The sequence below is a fragment of the Rhinolophus hipposideros genome (genome assembly GCF_964194185.1).
Source record: "Rhinolophus hipposideros genome assembly, chromosome: 9".
Taxonomy (NCBI): Eukaryota; Metazoa; Chordata; class Mammalia; order Chiroptera; family Rhinolophidae; genus Rhinolophus; species Rhinolophus hipposideros.
In genome coordinates this window covers 15,621,215-15,637,861 of record NC_138055.1, presented here as the reverse complement: position 1 = coordinate 15,637,861, position 16,647 = coordinate 15,621,215, and the positions used below count along the sequence as shown (strand labels likewise).

General features: G+C 39.4%; 1 protein-coding gene across 1 annotated transcript in view; it reads left to right on the top strand.

Annotated features, from left to right (window-relative positions):
• TXNRD1 (thioredoxin reductase 1) overlaps window positions 1-16,647 on the top strand; it is an 85,119-nt gene that overhangs the window by 175 nt on the left and 68,297 nt on the right. Inside the window, exon 2 of the mRNA XM_081061030.1 lies at window positions 4,533-4,593. The gene's annotated coding sequence lies outside the window, so the exon portion shown is untranslated. The remainder of the gene's footprint in view (window positions 1-4,532; window positions 4,594-16,647) is intronic.

The following is a 16,647-nucleotide window of genomic DNA, read 5'->3' as shown; positions in this document are numbered from 1 at the left end:
TTAACCTCCAGAGGCTGTCACACACTGTTGAATTATAGAAATTTGACTGGCTTTTGAGCTCGGGTGTAGACAACAGGATTTCACGTTTAGTAAAGGTTGTGTAGAAATGTAACTTGCTTCAGAGTACTTGGGGAGTGTTGATTTGAAAACAATATGCTTGAGTCATCTTTTTTCTGAACTTCTGTAAAGTACTAGGTGTTTTCAGGCAGTCAGGGTCAGGGTCACGGAAAGTTAGGGTGAGGAGTTACCAAACCGGGTGATTTGCTGCTCTTGTAGGCATGTCTATAGGGAATACTTCCCAAGGAGCTCTTACTTAGCGGACTCCTGAATTTTGATAAGTATCTCTTTGTGCTCTGGTCTATTATGGGGAAAATGACTTCACAAAGAATAAACTGTGCCTGCTTGGTTTCTAATCTTAGATAATCAGAAACAAAATCTCAGTGATCATAGCCACAGGGAAGGGTTGTTTTAATCCACCCTGATTTTACCACAGGATAAAGGTGAAAACTGAAAGACAAACCTGTTCTAGTGCTTTTTAGGAAGGTTGAGGGCATTTAAAGGTCACTGAAGTTTAGCTTTAAATTATACTTAGGGGAGCTCTAGGACTAGCCACACGGGGCTCTTAGGTAAACCCAACTGGCCATGTGTCCAGGCTCACCTGTAGGGTAATTTATTAAGTTGTTTTCTCTCAGCTTGTCTATCTCTTGACTGAACTTTTCAGCTCTCAGGGAGGTTTAATTCGGAAGCCTCTGTATTCTGGAAGCTTTACAAAGAGACAGCCTTCTTTGATTCTCTCTCTCTCTCTCTCTCTCTCTCTCTCTCTCTCTCTCTCTCTCCTGTTTTTCCAAATAAGAAAAAAGGGGGAAACACTTAAAATTGGCAGAACCTTTCGTCTTTGTTTCTGTTTCTCACTGAACACAGACTGCATCTTTGCCACCTGAGGCTTCGTCCCTGACAATGCCATGGAGCTGCCTTTTGTGTAGGAGGTCATATGAGGTGTAGGGTGGCAACGGGGTAGGAGACACAGTGACATCCCTTAGGGGGTTTAGTCAAACTGAGAAGGCAGAACAGGGGCTTAAAAAGAAAAGGGAACTAAGATAATCCATGCTAAATTCTAAAAGATTAGTATATGCAGTAAGTGTTAGAGAATTTAGAAGAGCGCTAGGTTCAGCAATCTGAATATAATAATTCCTGGCTTCTGGGGGCTAAATTATTTAGCTCTGGTGATCTCGTCCGCTTTTGAGGCTCCTCTCCCTTGTTTAATCTTTAAAATGAATGGCTTGGACTTGCTTGGTTGTTGAGGTTCCTTGTAGCTCTAATGTGGTTGTCTAATTTTATCTGCTACCAAAAATGTTTAAGAGCGGGGACTCTGAAGTCAGAGTTTGGATCTTGGTTCTGTGACTTACTAGCCATGTGACCTTAAGTTATTGACCTGCTGTGCCTCAGTTTCCTCATTTGTAAAACATGCATACTAATCGTACCTGTCTCATGTTTGTTATGAGGAGTCATTAATATTCATAAATAGTCATTAATATTTATAAAAGCCATAGAACATGCCTGGCACATAGTGCATGCCATGTAAGTGTTTGTTAAATAGAAGAACTAGTTTTCTTGTTTTCCTATCAGGACTTAAAATCTTGGATGTTGATCTTCCTTTCATCAGTTGGATGCAATCAACAAATATCTGACTCTCTTCCAAGAACAATCAGTCCTATAAAAGAGTGGTTAGTCTTTCTAGTCTAGCCTCTTCCTTCAAAGCTCCATACTCATGGTGGTATGGTAGAAGGAACGTGGAGAGTTAAACATCTCAGTTCTCATTCTGTAAATCTCAGTTTACTCAACAACAAAATAAGGATGACAATGCCACCTTTTCTACTACTATATTTGTTAAATACACAACTTTATCATGAGGCCCAAATGATTTCAAATCTATGGAAAAGCGTTTGGAAGCGTATAGTACACGTTATATTAATAATAGCTACCTACTATGTGCCAGGCACGATTCGGTCACTGTATTTATATTTTAAAACACTTTTAAAGAACAGACAACTCCAGTTTTGACTCTGTTCTAGTTCTGCGAAAAAGGATTGGGCTATTGCGGTCAGGGTTGCTACTAGCAATGGGCAGTTAGGTTTCCTGTTTCTTGCAATTGCAGATTTTTTTGACCTATCATTACTCTTGTCCTTACTATCTTATCTCTGAATTCTACTAACTTCTTCATTTCTCAGCTCTCTTCCCTGTGTCTGAAAGGGGCTTTTTCTTTTTCTTTTTCTATTTATTAAATGTACTCTGGGAAAGATCAACTTTGCGTATAAAACTTGTGTCAGGTATTTGCATACTTATTAAAATATAAAGTTATTCTGGCAACTTTACTTAATGTCTGTCATCTGAATAATTACTGGATACGCCAAATCTTCTCAACAAACATCTTCTGGCTTTATCTTGATAAATAGCAGTTCCTTAGCTTTTCCAAATACATAATATAAAAGCTGTTTTCAGATTTGTGCCAATTGGCATGGAAATTAATTTTCAGTGTCTTTGGCCATGAAAGATGGTTAGCTGCCTCTCCTGGTAAAAAACAGGGATTTTCTTCTGTGCGGGGCATAACTTATATACTTGGCTAGTCACATTTATGTTTTTGGTTTTTTTAAAATTTCCATTAAGTAGAATTTCCCTAGGTTATTTCCTTCAGTTTGGATTTTTATCATCTCGTTTACCAATTGTAACATGAGTAAATGAGAATGGAGACACTTTTTTCACACTTGGTCTGATTAATTTATATTTCTCTCTTGGTTGAGTAATATAATTTGCATTGATCAAGTTGGGAGATGCCCACAAAGAATTAACTTCTACATGAGTTTAGTTTCCTGCTTGTTGCATAACACATTACCCTGTGTGCTTTGAAACGTGAAGAGTGGGTTTAAAGTGCAAAGATAAACCCTCCCTACCTTTTCAGAAAATGTGGTATTTGTTTCTTACTGATATTTCAGTAGGAAGTCAGAAGCATGCAGTTGGAGTTAGCAAATGATGTCTCATTACGGCTTATCTATTGCTTGATATCCAGATTCACTACCATTTCTCAGTAATGTGTCTATTTTACAGGCCAAGTTTACCATCCTCTACTCCTCTCAATAAGAATACTCTAGAAACTAGCACTTCTACTATTCAATGCAGATCTTTAATCTTGTACTGTGGAGCAATGCTAAAGTTTAATCGGAGTTGAAATAACCTGCAAAATAGTTTCTTGAAGTGGGGTCATGTGGGGTCAATGTATACTCTGGCATCTAGAGAGGATATTTTACATTCACATATCAAATTTTGATAATTATTTTTTAGAGCTTCTTTTAGGACTTACTCTCTAAATCTGGAAAACGTATTTCTTTATTTTGATAACACACTGTAAATGGTTTATTTTTAAAACAAAGTGGCTAAGGAAATCTTACATGTCTGTGATTTTATATGTGTGTGAACTTCTTTAGTTTTAGAAAATGAGCTTTGGAATATGGATTGACTTTTATCCAGGTGGTCTCCCAGCTACAGCTTTCCTGCCCTATCCTTAAAATCACTCTACTTACCCCATCATTCGTCAAAAGGATTCTTATCTTTTTAAATGTATGTTGCCCGGGGGAGCTGAATTCAGACTGGGGCATAGGTGCTGTTTAAAGGGGTATAAGAGGAAGGCCACTGAGGTGTAAATGAATTTATTCTCTCATTTCTGTAGAAATGTTGTATTTGGTCCTGCACTGATAATAGAAATCTTCCATTGTACTTCTGTACAGTGGGAAGCCTACTATTTTAGCAGTTAAATTAGAATGGGATAAGAATATATTCCTTTGATGATTTCTGTGAACTCCAGGCTACTCTGGCCTTTTTCATTTTATTGTATAAACTGAAGGAATGTGGCTCTAAACTTCCCCAAAGTATTAATGGCAGGCTGTTTGTGAATTGTATGTAAATGTCACTTTAAAGTCTCTTTTACCAGTAATTTAAATGTTATTTCAGTAGTATAAATTTGGCAAAAGTTATTCTTATCCGTCAAGTAAAATTTTGCTTTTTTACTGGTATAATTTGTATAATCTTGAGCATATGACTTTTGTAAATGACTTGTTGGTTAAAGGTTACTGGGCCAAAAAAAAAATAATGCTTTGATTATTGTAGGATATGTGTTTTTCTCAGGGTTGCCTCATAATGTTTTGGAAAGATTAAGTATTCCAGTGGCTTTTTAAACATGGTTAGTATTAAACCCATTTTATAGTGGAGTTGAGTGAGTCACTAAACATGTAAAATGTATTTTATAAAGCCATACAGGTGAATCATTGAAAATAGAGTACAATCAAGAGACTTCAAATAACCTTTTAAATGGCATTACTATCAACTGGGAGAATCTTGTGGGTTATGTAAAAATGAACTGGAAAGTTTCCAAAGGAGGAGGCTGATTGAGGAGGAAAGTAACAAAGCTGGATAAGAGAGTCTTCTGTTGTTCATTACCATTGGTTTTTGACATTCTCCCCTTGTTTTTCAAATTCTTCCAGGTAAAGAAGTTATTTAATTCAGTGCATGTTCCTTATCTTTTGCTCGAACTTGATCAGGCAGGTAAGATTCTGTTTAATATGTGAATTCTATCTGCTGACCTGAGCACATTTAATGTATTCTGTCTGGCTTTTATTTTTCTTCCTTGAGGTTTTCATTGTTTAGTGAGTTCTTACCAGTTGATTTTTCTTTAGACCATTTAGATGGGGCATTCCCCTAGGATGAATCATATTTACCTAGTTCATAGCCTTGGTATTACTCTGAGTTTCCTGTTGTTGAAATCATTGTGACTATTAACTTTAAGTCTAGTTATAGGTACAATATTTGCTGGTTTTATGGTAACTTTATTATTTTTGCAAATTTGTCTCCTGTCTGGTAAGCCATACCGAATAGTACTTGAATAATATATAAATTTGAGATGCACTCAGAAATTGTGGCAAAGACATATAAAGACCAACAGGGATAAAGATTCATAAAAGCAGCCATTAGGAAATAGTTGCATGTGGCTGAAATCCGAGGAAAAGGTTGGTGGAGTAAAACAGAAAGCCTCTTCTGAGGACCACGGTGCTCATGTGTTTTATTCATAGGTCTAAGTCCCAAAGACTCATCAGTCAAACATTGCAGGAATCTGGTCAAGTGCTCAGCATCATCGTTTCTTTCGGAAAAGTAGGCCCCTCCACGTCAGGAAGCATAGGTACTCTTCATGCCTAGTGGCTTGGAGAAGTAGAGTCCTGGGCGTTTATAGTCTCAGTCCCGTCTGCAAAGGAATAAAACAACAGAGAAGAGACCCAGCTAGAGATGCTAACTGGGATAGAAAACTCATTTCTTGGATCAGGAGGAAGTTGGTAGTTGTAGGGCTGGAAACTATTATTTGATGCTTTTAAAGACAGATTCCCTAACACAGAGAGAATCAGACAGTAGCTGCCACTCACTGAATGCCTGCTGTTTCATAGGGATTATGCTGGGTTTATAGAAAGTCTTTAATCCTTACAAGAACTCTGCAAGGAAGATATTATTCACATTTTATAGATGAGGAAATTGAGGAAATTGAGAGAAGTCAGATAACTTCGCTAAAGTCATATAAGTAGTGGATCTATAATTTGGACACAGGCCTGTCTAATTCCAAAGTCTGTGTGTTTTTTCTATAATACCACGTTGTCTGCCTGCCTTAGGATGACCTTTCTATTCCTCCATCAAGGAAGGCTCTTGCCCCTGAACTTTCCATAGTATGTGGAAGGAAATCCCAATAATTAAAATTTCATCTTGGCTGAAATGTAGCTTTTTACAAATATAAATTTTCCTGGGAGAGTTAAGTCACTTGCAGCTTGGTGTGAATTAGGAAAAAAACAAACAAAACGCAACAAGCTAATTAAATGAGTAAGATAAACAAATGAACTTGTCCATTAAGGATAGCACAAATAAGGGAGGTAACATTGGAATAGGATGGGCAGGATGGAGCTTGGAGGACAGGAGAAGGCAAGGAGGTTGACAAGGATGCTAAAAGGCAGATGGGAGGTCAGTAAAGGCAAGCATCAGCTACTTTGAAATGTTCATTCTGGCAACACTAATCAGACAGGAAGCTCTTTCCCTTTCTTGTGGAAGTGGCCATGGATCTGTAGTGCATGGCTAGGAGCTTCCACTCACCCTTTGCTAATGTCCTGCCTAAGAAAACCTGAAGGATGTAGTTGGAACAGGATTGACTAGAATCAGCTTCTGTAGGTGAAGGAGGGGCCTCTTGCTACGTAGATGAGGAAGCTGCTGGTCCTCTGTGCCCTCACATGTTGCTTCATCACACAGAAGCAGCTAGCTAGCTTCCTTCTCAGGGTCACTTACGGTCTGGAACTTGGGCAGCTTGCAGGAACAGATCAGGATTTATAGAGTAAAGCAGCAGTTCCCAAAATGTACTCTGCAGATCCCTGGGAGTACACCTATGACCTTTTGGGCATCCTCAAGGTCAAAACTATTTGCATGGTAATGTTAAGGTGTAATTTACCATTTTACTGTTTTGACATTTTCATTGATGGTGCAAAAGCAATGATGGATAAAACTGCTGGTGTCTTAGCACGGATTAAAGTAGGAACACCGAACTATACTAGTTTATATTATAGTCTTCACTACCACACAATCACAGAATCACAGTAAAAGAAAATGTCAGTTTATTTAGGACTACTATTGATGAAGTAGTAAAAATTATTAACTCTATTAAAATGTCAACCGTTTGAGTATATGTGTTTTTAATATTCTGTGTGATGAGGGAATTATGTATAAAGATTTTTGTGCTACATAAAGTGTGATGGTATGATGGTTGTCTCAAAGAAAAGCACTTGTGCAATTAGTAGCTTGAGTTGCAAACTGAACTAGCAGCTTTTTTCATGGAACACCACATATAGTTGAACAAATGACTGATAGTCAGACTCTGGTTATTCAGACTTGGGTATTTGGCAGACATGTCCCCCAAAACGTATAAAGTGAGTCTGTTACTTTAAGGAAAACAACTGATAGTATTCATTGCCAATAATAAATTTGGAGATTTCAGGTGAAAATTAGTATTTTGAAAGTTATATTAATAATATCTGCGATCAAATATGTGGTGATGGAAGGAGAACTGACTCTGGGTGGTGAACACACAATGGGATTTACAGATGATGTAATACAGTATTGTACACCTGAAATCTATGTAATTTTACTAACAATTGTCACCCCAATAAAAAAAAGAATCTAAAATATATATTAAAAATAATAATAATATCTGCCATGAGAGCGTCATAGCTTTTCAATACTTAAAAGATTTTGGTGGTAATATTTATGAATGTAATTTTTGTGATATTGTATGCTGAAACATGTCAACATTTGGAAGATCTGCATAACTTAGTGAATGAATATTTTTTGAATGATCAATATATGATCTTACAAAGTCTTTCATCGGTAAAATATCCATTCATAGTGTAAGATAGACCAATGGATTAGAACGTGACAGAGTATGAAAAGCTTATCTACATGATTTGAGAGTGCATGTTGCAGCTAACTTTTTTTTTTGATTATGGATTTTAATCTAATTACAGTAGAATGTGATTGCAGAGTTTTTTTTAATTAAGTTTCAGGTGTACAAAGCAACGTAATAGACATTTAAACCCCTCATAAAGTGATAACGCACCCCCTAAGCTATTTACCCCTCTGACATCTTACACAGCTGTTACAATATTATTGACTATCTTCCTTATGTTGTACTCTACATCCCGTGACTACTGTATTTCCCCCCAAAAAAAGATCTAACCAGAAAATAAGCCCTAGCATGATTTTTCAGGATGCTCGTAATATAAGCCCTACCCCAAAAATAAACCCCAGTTAAGATCGTCAGCCAGATGGATGCATTTAGTACATCTGTTGCAACACGTGACGGACGTATTGAATTATAAAATAATAATGTTAATATATAATTAAATATAAATAATATTATTGACACTAATACTTAAAATAAATGACAATATAAATTATAATTAAATGTTTGTAAATACTCAAGCGGGTGCCTTTTGACGAGATGAACTCGAGACTATTGCCTAATGACCAATCAGAGTACAGACACAACGCATGAATAACGTGTGCACTTGATAACGAACAGATGTGGTTGTCTCATATGAATCTTCATAATTCAGTGTGTCGTGTATTGTAACGGACGTACTTAATGCACTCATGTGAAATAAAGAAACGTTTTCTGAATTTCGTCACTTTTGTGTGGACCATCATTCTTAATTGTCATCATTTTTGTTGCCACTTCTGTCTCATAAGTCTTCAATTAACACTTGATTTAATGGTAGATTTAAAGGGAATAATATTTTGTCACCCAGACAAGATGAGTGCAAAAAGAAAGAGCTGTTCCATCGAGTACAAGAAAGAACCGTGGAGAACTTCTGGGGCAAGAATCTTATGGCTTTCTGCAAAGAGAAGAAGTTGGATCTCCAAATGGTCTGAAAATCCTGATTAGAGTACAATAAGCTCAGTCAACAGTAGGATGAGGGAAATGCTAAGAAGTGCAAATGTGGGTCAGGTCGGCAACCATTATTTCCTGAGCTGGAAGACATCATCTGTGAATGGATTGCTGACAGGCGAGCAAAGGCTTTGGTTGTATGCAGGGCTGATATTCAAGCTTTTGCCCTTGCAATGGCACCACAGTTAGAAATCTCCCCAGAAGAATTCAAACCATCACAACACTGGCTGGGTGGCTTCCTTCAGTGATATGAACTGTCTCTAAGAACAACACTGTTCAAGCTAGAAGATGCTGAAGTTATGAAACGTGCACTTGCGTTCAAGTCCTTTGTTGATGGCATCGACTTTTCTAAATACCAGCTCTCCAACATGATTGCTATGGATGAAACTGCAGTGTGTATGGGCCAAGGATCTCAAACGACAATTGATCAGAGGGGTGCCTTGTTAATCTACGTTTCCTCCACTGGTTATGAAAGAGCACATGTTACCTGTATTTTGGCAATTCGTCTGTATGTAAAGAAAGCCCCACCTCTAATCATCACTAAGGGCAAGAAAGATAAGATGAACATGTTTCAGGCATTTATGTTCTTGAAACCAAAAAAGCCTGGTGCACACAAGCAGTTATAAGGAAATGGGTCTATATTTAATGCTGCCACTTGTTTTGTGAGGTGGCCAAAGAAGTCTGCTAGTCTGGGGTTCAGCCAGCACTCACCGCGCTAAAGACATGAAGAATTTCCTTGCTGAGAGAATGGATCAGATTCCTGCAGGAATGACTGCCTATCTCCAGACTCTTGATATTGCAATAAACAAGCCATTCAAGGACCATTTGTGCATGGAAATCAGTGACTACATTGAAAATAGAATGGAGAGAAATCAGCGAAGAAACTCTGTGAAGCCTCGCCTGCCAGAGGTTGTGACTTGGGTGAAGAATTCATGGGATAAAATCACTGACAGCCGTGTTGCCAGTGAACTACGAGCATCCCCTGAAACTAAGCCCTAATGCGTCTTTTGGAGCAAAAATTAATATAAGACCCGGTCTTATTTTCAGGGAAATACGGTATGTATACCTATATATTTAGTTATAGTTGACATTCAATATTATTCTACTTCAGCTTTAGGTGTATAGCACCTTGGACATAGTCTATGAAGTGATTCTCCTAATAAGTCCAGTGCCCATCTGGCAGCCTACGTGATCTTTACAACATTGTTGATTCTATTCCCTATACTGTATTAACTACCAATTTGTATTTCTTATTGCCTTCACCTTTTCCGCCCTTCCCCCAACTCCATTCTCATCTATCACGCTGATAGATCTAGTACTTATCTGGCACCATACCTAGTTACTACAATATTATTGACTATATTCCTTATGCTATACCCTATATATCCATGACTACTGTATAACAACCAATTTGTACTTATTAATCCCTGCCCCTTTCACCCATCCTTAACCGACCCCCCCCATCTTAAAGAAGTCCCTCTAAGATTCCTTTTAATACTGGTTTGGTGGTGTAGCACCCCTTTAGCTTTTTCTTGTCTGGGAAGCTCCTTATCTGTCCTTCAATTCTAAATGATAGTTTTTCTGTGTACAGTAATCTTGGTTGTAGGTTGTTGCTTTTCATCGCTTGGAATATTTCCTGTCACTCCCTTCTTGCCTGCAAAGTTTCTGTTGAGAAATCAGCTGCCAGTCTTATGGGGACTCCTTAGTAGGTAACTAACTGCCTTTCTCTTGCTGCTTTTCAGATTCTGTCTTTGTCTTTAACCTTTGGCATTTTAATTATGATATTTCTGGGTGTTGGCCTCTTTGGGTTTATCTTGTTTGGGACTCTCTGTGCTTTCCGAGCTTGTAAGTCTATTTCCTTCACCAGGTTAGGGAAGTTTTCTGTCATTATTTCTTCAAACAGGTTTTCAATTCCTTGCACTCTCTCTTCTCCTTCTGGTACCCCTATAATGTAAATGTTGGTATGCTTGATATTGTCCTGGAGGCCCCTTAAACTCTCCTCAATTTTTTGGATTCTTTTTTCTCTTTGCTGTTTTGGTTGGGTGTTTCCCGCTATCTTATCTTCTACATGGAAAGTTGGATCTGCTTCATCTAATCTACTGTTGCTTCCTTGTAATATATTCTTTATTTCCATTATTGTATCCTTTATTTCTGACTGGTTCTTTTTCATGCTTTCCATTTCTATTTTTATGCTTCCTATTTCTGTTGAAGTTCTCCCTGAGATCATTGAGCATTCTTATAACCAGTTTGGAACTGCATCTGATAGATTGCTTATCTCCATTTTGCTTGGTTCATTTTCTGGAGCTTTGTTCTATTTTTTTTATTGGGGACATGTTTCTCTGTCTCCCCATTTTGGCTGCCTCCCTGTGTTTGTTTCTATGTGTTAGGTAGATCTGCTATGTCTTCCGGTCTTAATAGAGTGACCTTATGTAGTAGGTGTGCTGTGGGGTTCAGTGGTGCAGTCTTTTTGGTCACCTGAGCCACGCGCTCCAAGTGTGTCCTTTGTGTGGGTTGTGTGTGCCCTCCTGTTGTAGTTGAGCCTTGGTTGATAATTGCACATCAATGGGAGGGACTGACCCTTGGGCTCACTGGTTGTGAGGACTGGCCTTGACTACAGTGGAAGAGTTATTGTGCAGGGGCTGATCCTACAGAGCAGGATCTGCCTCAGTAGGACTCTGGTGCCTGCCCAATCTGCCCCTTGAGTGTGTCATACTTGGAGACAGCTGGGTGATGCTCCAACTCATTTTAAAGCTGGCCACTGGGGGCTCCAGCCCTAGGACCACCTTGGAGGGGATCCACTGCAGGTCAAGTTCAGCCCCAGCCCATGCCCCACCTGGGGCCACTTGGCAGGAGCCCCAAAGACATTCACAGGTGACTGCTGCCCGTGCTGTGCTTGGAAGCGCCTGGAGAGGCCAAGCTGCGAAACTAAGCCGCTAGTGCCGGCTTAGGGCTGCTCGGCCAGAGGTACACACTCTCAAGCTAGATGCTGCTTGTCTGGGTTCCACGAACCTTTGAGAGACCCTAGGAAACTCTGCAGCTTGAGCTAAGGCAGGCGGTCTGTATGAAAAACCACTGGAAGTGGTTTGGCTGTATCTGTAAGTTGAGCAGGGCGTGGTCTCAAATCGCCAGGACGGGGAGAACGAAAGCGGAGACTCAGAAATGGCAGCCACCTGCTCCTGCACACAGGGAAGGCAGAGGGCTCAGCAAAGAAACAGTGGCCTGCACCAGCTCCTCCGTCCAGGAGAAAGCCACCTCTGCAGCCCCCACCCCAAGCCAGACAACTCATGTCCCCACCATATGTCCCTGCCGCCTCTCCAGCCACTGGAGCTCAGAGCCAGTGATTCCCTTGGTGGGTAAGTCTGTGCGTGGTCTAGGAGGAGCACCTGGAACTCCAGCCACCCTGTGTCTCACTCAGTCACAATCTGCTGGTTTTCACAACCGGAAATTATGGGACTTCTCTCCCGGCACTGGATCCCTGGCCTGGGACCTCTCGCTCTTCTTGGGGTTAGGGGGACCCCCACGTCTGAAATATCCCTCCCAATCTTTAATGGACAAATGCGGGTGTGGGACCAGTCCGTTCTGCGTCTCTGCCCTTCCTACCAGGGTGGAGGTGGCTTCTTCTGCGAGTCCTTAGTTGAAGGGCTTCAGTTCAGCTTGATTTTAGGTGATTCTTAATAATGGTTGTTTTGTAGATTAGCTGTAATTTTGATGTAGTTGTGAGAAAAGGTAAACACAGTGTTTACCTACTGCCCCATCTTGGTTGTGTCTCTGCGGGTAACTTTTAATCAACTACTGCTTGTTGAGTTTTGGTGTAGTATCAAAGAAGAATATCCACACTTATCTGAAAAAATCTATTAAATATTTCTTTTTCCCATATGACTTTGCATTTTCATCATATACTTCTACGGAAATAACCTATATCACAGTAAATTGAATGAAGAAGCAAATGTGAGACTCTAGCTGTTGTTTATTAAACCAGACACTAAAAAAACTTGCAGAAATGTAAAATAATAACAACCTTCTCACTACATGTTTTTGTTTTGGAAAATATAGTTATTTTAATTAAATTGTTGTTGACATGTCATGGATTCATTAGTGTCAATTTTAAGAGAATTAATAAGTAAATATTTTTAAGTGTCTCAGTTTTAATTTCTGATATAAATATTGATAGCCATAACCCATATAACAAAAGTTCTTTGGGGGCCTCAGTAATTATTCACTCAAGTGTAAAGGGGTACTGACACCGAAAGTTTGACATCCTGTGTTCTAAGGCAAGTAGGGAGTTGAGTGTTAATCTAAGAACTTCGGGTTCTGTGAGATGTACTTGTCTCCAGTGTAGGAAGAACACTGCCCTACAGGTACTGGGCCTCACAACCAGTCACTTAGGAGAGATACATATAGTCTGGTCCATGTCTTCAAGAAACTTGTCATTTCGGGGCTGGAATTGCTGATGTTGTCTCTCAGGTCTGATGTGTGGTCTCTTATCTGAGTCTGCTTGGTTCCCCGAGGAACACGCCGTAGGCGTGACTTTCACACCAGCCTTGGCTGCCTAATCTTCTCAGTGCCTGGATCACAGTAGATTCTCAAAGAGCCAGAGGGGCTGTTGGCAGGGGTATTTGGTATAGAATCAGGTGGCGGCATTTACTCATCCAGCTTGTTTGCCGAGTGCTTACTGTGTGCTAGGCTCTGTACCAAGCACTGAAAATACAGTTGGGAACGAGGCAGGTGTGCTTCCTGTTTGTACAGAGTTAGATTTGCTTTCCACCCCCTGCTCCAAAAATCCTCTTTATCTTCCTTTAGAGTTGAGGGCCGGGGGCAGCCAGAGCAGTGTACCACCTAAGTGGGTGGTAGTGGAGTGACTGTGCAGCGAGTTCCTGTGTGTGCAGTGGTACCAGCTCTCAGAGAAAATCAAGAAGGGAAGGTGTGCTGCCATGGCTCCTCCTCTGATACCGTGACATTTTCCTTTTCTTTGGGCTGTATTTTGGACCAGTCTATATAAATTTTAAGATTATTACTTGAGAACAACCATCAAGATGATCTCCCGAGATTGGTATTGGAGAGGAGCTCGGCACCTGGAAGACACGGCATTGGCATGTGTATGTGGGCAGTGATAATAGTCGTGAATACCGTCCACCCTGTGCCAGAGGCTGATGCATGTTCTCCTGTTTAATCTGTACAATACCACAGGTGATATCATCTGCTGCTGATGAGGAAACAAAATGTAGAAAAGTATTAATATAGAAGATAGTTGGTTTGCCAGTGAACTCATTGGTAATTCCTGGTCCCCTCCCCTCAGCTTCCTCCGACTAACTCCTCAGACCCTTTCATGCCTCACCCTATCTGCCTTATGTATGATGTTCATGGTATTGATATTATGATAGGTGTTCCTGGGTGTGACGGTGGCTGTTGTAACCAGAGCTTGTGCAACCTGCCACCATGCTGGCTGTACCTTGGCTCTCCCTGTGGCTGAGCTGCCAGTCACAGGGCTTGTTGCTATATGAAACCTGTATCTTAGGCTTGGGTATCTGCCCAGTGGCGTTGATCTAAGGAACAGACAGCATCACTGTATTCATCTTAATTTGGCCTGGCAGCTGCTTCCATTCTTCAGCTATCAGTGTGGAAAACAGATATAGGGTTTGAAACGACTTGTGTGACAGTTTGCCATAAGTGTATGTTTGGATGCCATATGTCCCTAGCTTGGGGTTCTGATGTGTATCGCCTTTGTCCCCTGGCTGCTTATAGAGAGCATGGCTTTAATGCCTTCAGCAAGAGGGAGAGGAACTAACATTTGAACTCCTTTTTAATGCCAGCGTTTCACATCTTTCTCGCTTAATCCTCACAATCACCTTGTGAGGTTGCTGGATTTAATTCTGTTTTACAAGTGGGGCAGTAGATGCCCAGCGTTTTAGTAACTTGCTCAGTGTTGCTATGTCAAGCCCAGGCCTGTCTGGTTCCCCAGTATCCTTTTCTTAAACAAATAAAAACACCTTACATGCAGAGGGACCCTAGCCTAGCTCAGATCTCACCACTTTGGTATTGATGCTTATTCATACAAGAGATGTATTTTGGGAACCTATTTATGTGCCAAGCCCTGGCAGGAATATGAAGAGGAATAAGGCATAGTCTCCTTCTTTAAGGTCATTCTACGTGTTTTCATCTGCCTCCATTCTAATTTTAGTGTAATCAGGTACCTGGAAAGGCTGTAGGATCACAGAGTAGCTGTGATAGGATATTGGATAGGTGTTTTCCTGGTGGAAAAAACTAGGAAGTAAGGAATTCATAGCTGTAAACAAAACTAATTAGAAAATATCATCCATTGTTCATTTAGAGTGAATCAGAATGATGAGAGATAAAAGTGGAAAAGTAAAGAATCTTTTCCTACTGGAAGTAGGGATCCATGGGAGATTGTTCTGTTTATTTTATGAATTAGGCTTAAAGTATTCTTTAAACATTTTGGTTTTGTCTGTAAAAATGCTTATTTTAGAAAATTTGGAGACTGCAGTATAATAAAATATAAAAATCATATATAATTACATTCAGAGATAACCACTATTAATATTTTGTGTATCTTTTATATACCCTGTGTTTTGATTTTTTATTTAATAAGTTTTTGCATGTTATTAAAGTTATGAATAATTTATTCAGTTGCTATAAAATATTCCATATATTTACTTAGCCATTGCATGATGGTTGGGCAAATAGTATGTAGCCAGTTTTTTGCTATTATAGAATAACAGGTTAGAAATATTTGTCTTTGTACACAAAGATTTTGCTGTATTTAGAATTATATTCTTAGGATAGATTACTGGAATAGATTTCCGGGTCAGAATATGAAAACTTCTAAAGTTCCAGAGCCCTTTTAAATGATGTGTACAAATTGATAACCTTACAAGCTCAATGAAGTTTTAAGAAATAACAATAGGTTTTCAAAAATTATTGTTAGACAATTTGAGAGGTAAAAGAGTCTCTAATTTGTATTTCTTTGATTATTAGTGAGGCAAAATTTTTTCTATATGCTGCATTACGTTATCTGAATTGTATTTCATTTACTGTATTTCGTTCTCTGAACTTTCTGTTCATGTTCCTCATGGAATAATAATAATAACAGGAAGCTCTGATATGGCGATTTCTGTGAGCCCGTTCCAAGCACTTGAAGTGTTAATCAATCGTATAGTTCTGTGAGATTATATTCACAGATGAGGAAATGAAGGCACAAAGAGGTGAGATAACTTCATACAACCAGTAAGTGACAGAACTGGAACTTGAAACTAAGGCGTCTGGCTCCAAAGGCCAGCAGGCTCTTAATCAATGCTGAACTCTTTCTCTGATCTAACTTGTGCTCATGATCTTGTCAGTCATAGTTGTGTCCTCTAACTTCTACACACACACTTACACATACACACACACACACACACACACACACACACACACACACCTTTCACCAGGCTGCTTTTTACACGTGTGTTAGTGCTATTTTCGGAAATAACCACTGCACTGATCGGACCCTTAGTGTGTGCTTTGCTTTTCATGTAAACGCATGAAGAGGACCAGTGCTCATGTAGCATTCCCATAAGCATCCAGACATGTATACTGCTATTTCAGTAAATTTTGGTTTGGGAATGAATGTAAGGAGGGTAGGGAAGTTGACTATCTATTTAAGAAAGTAACACATATTTTATAAAAGGATTTTTCTTAAATAAGAAGTAGAAAAATGTTTTTGTATTACGCAGACCTGGATTCAAATCCATGCTAGTGGGGTAGTGTTACTCCTTGGTTTGAGTAGTTAGGATAATGTTTGTAATACATCTAACATAGTGCTTAATTAATGTCCTCTTCCCAGTGTACTTAGTGAGACAGGAAAAGGATGGATTTGTTCAGCTTTTTCTAAGGCAAGATAAATCTCTTTTTAATTGGCAGATATACATTCTAGTAAATTGTTGATTCTTTTTATTGTTTCAACAAATATTGGAGGTGCTGCTCTTATACAGTAATGAAATGAGTTCTGCCTTTCATGCACTCATTATCTATCGTGGGTCATTAGTCATTGTCTCCACAAGTGCAGGACTCTGCTCCTCTGTGAGCCTGTTTCCTCGTCTATAAAGTGGGGAATCAAATGAGGGCATATGCAAAGT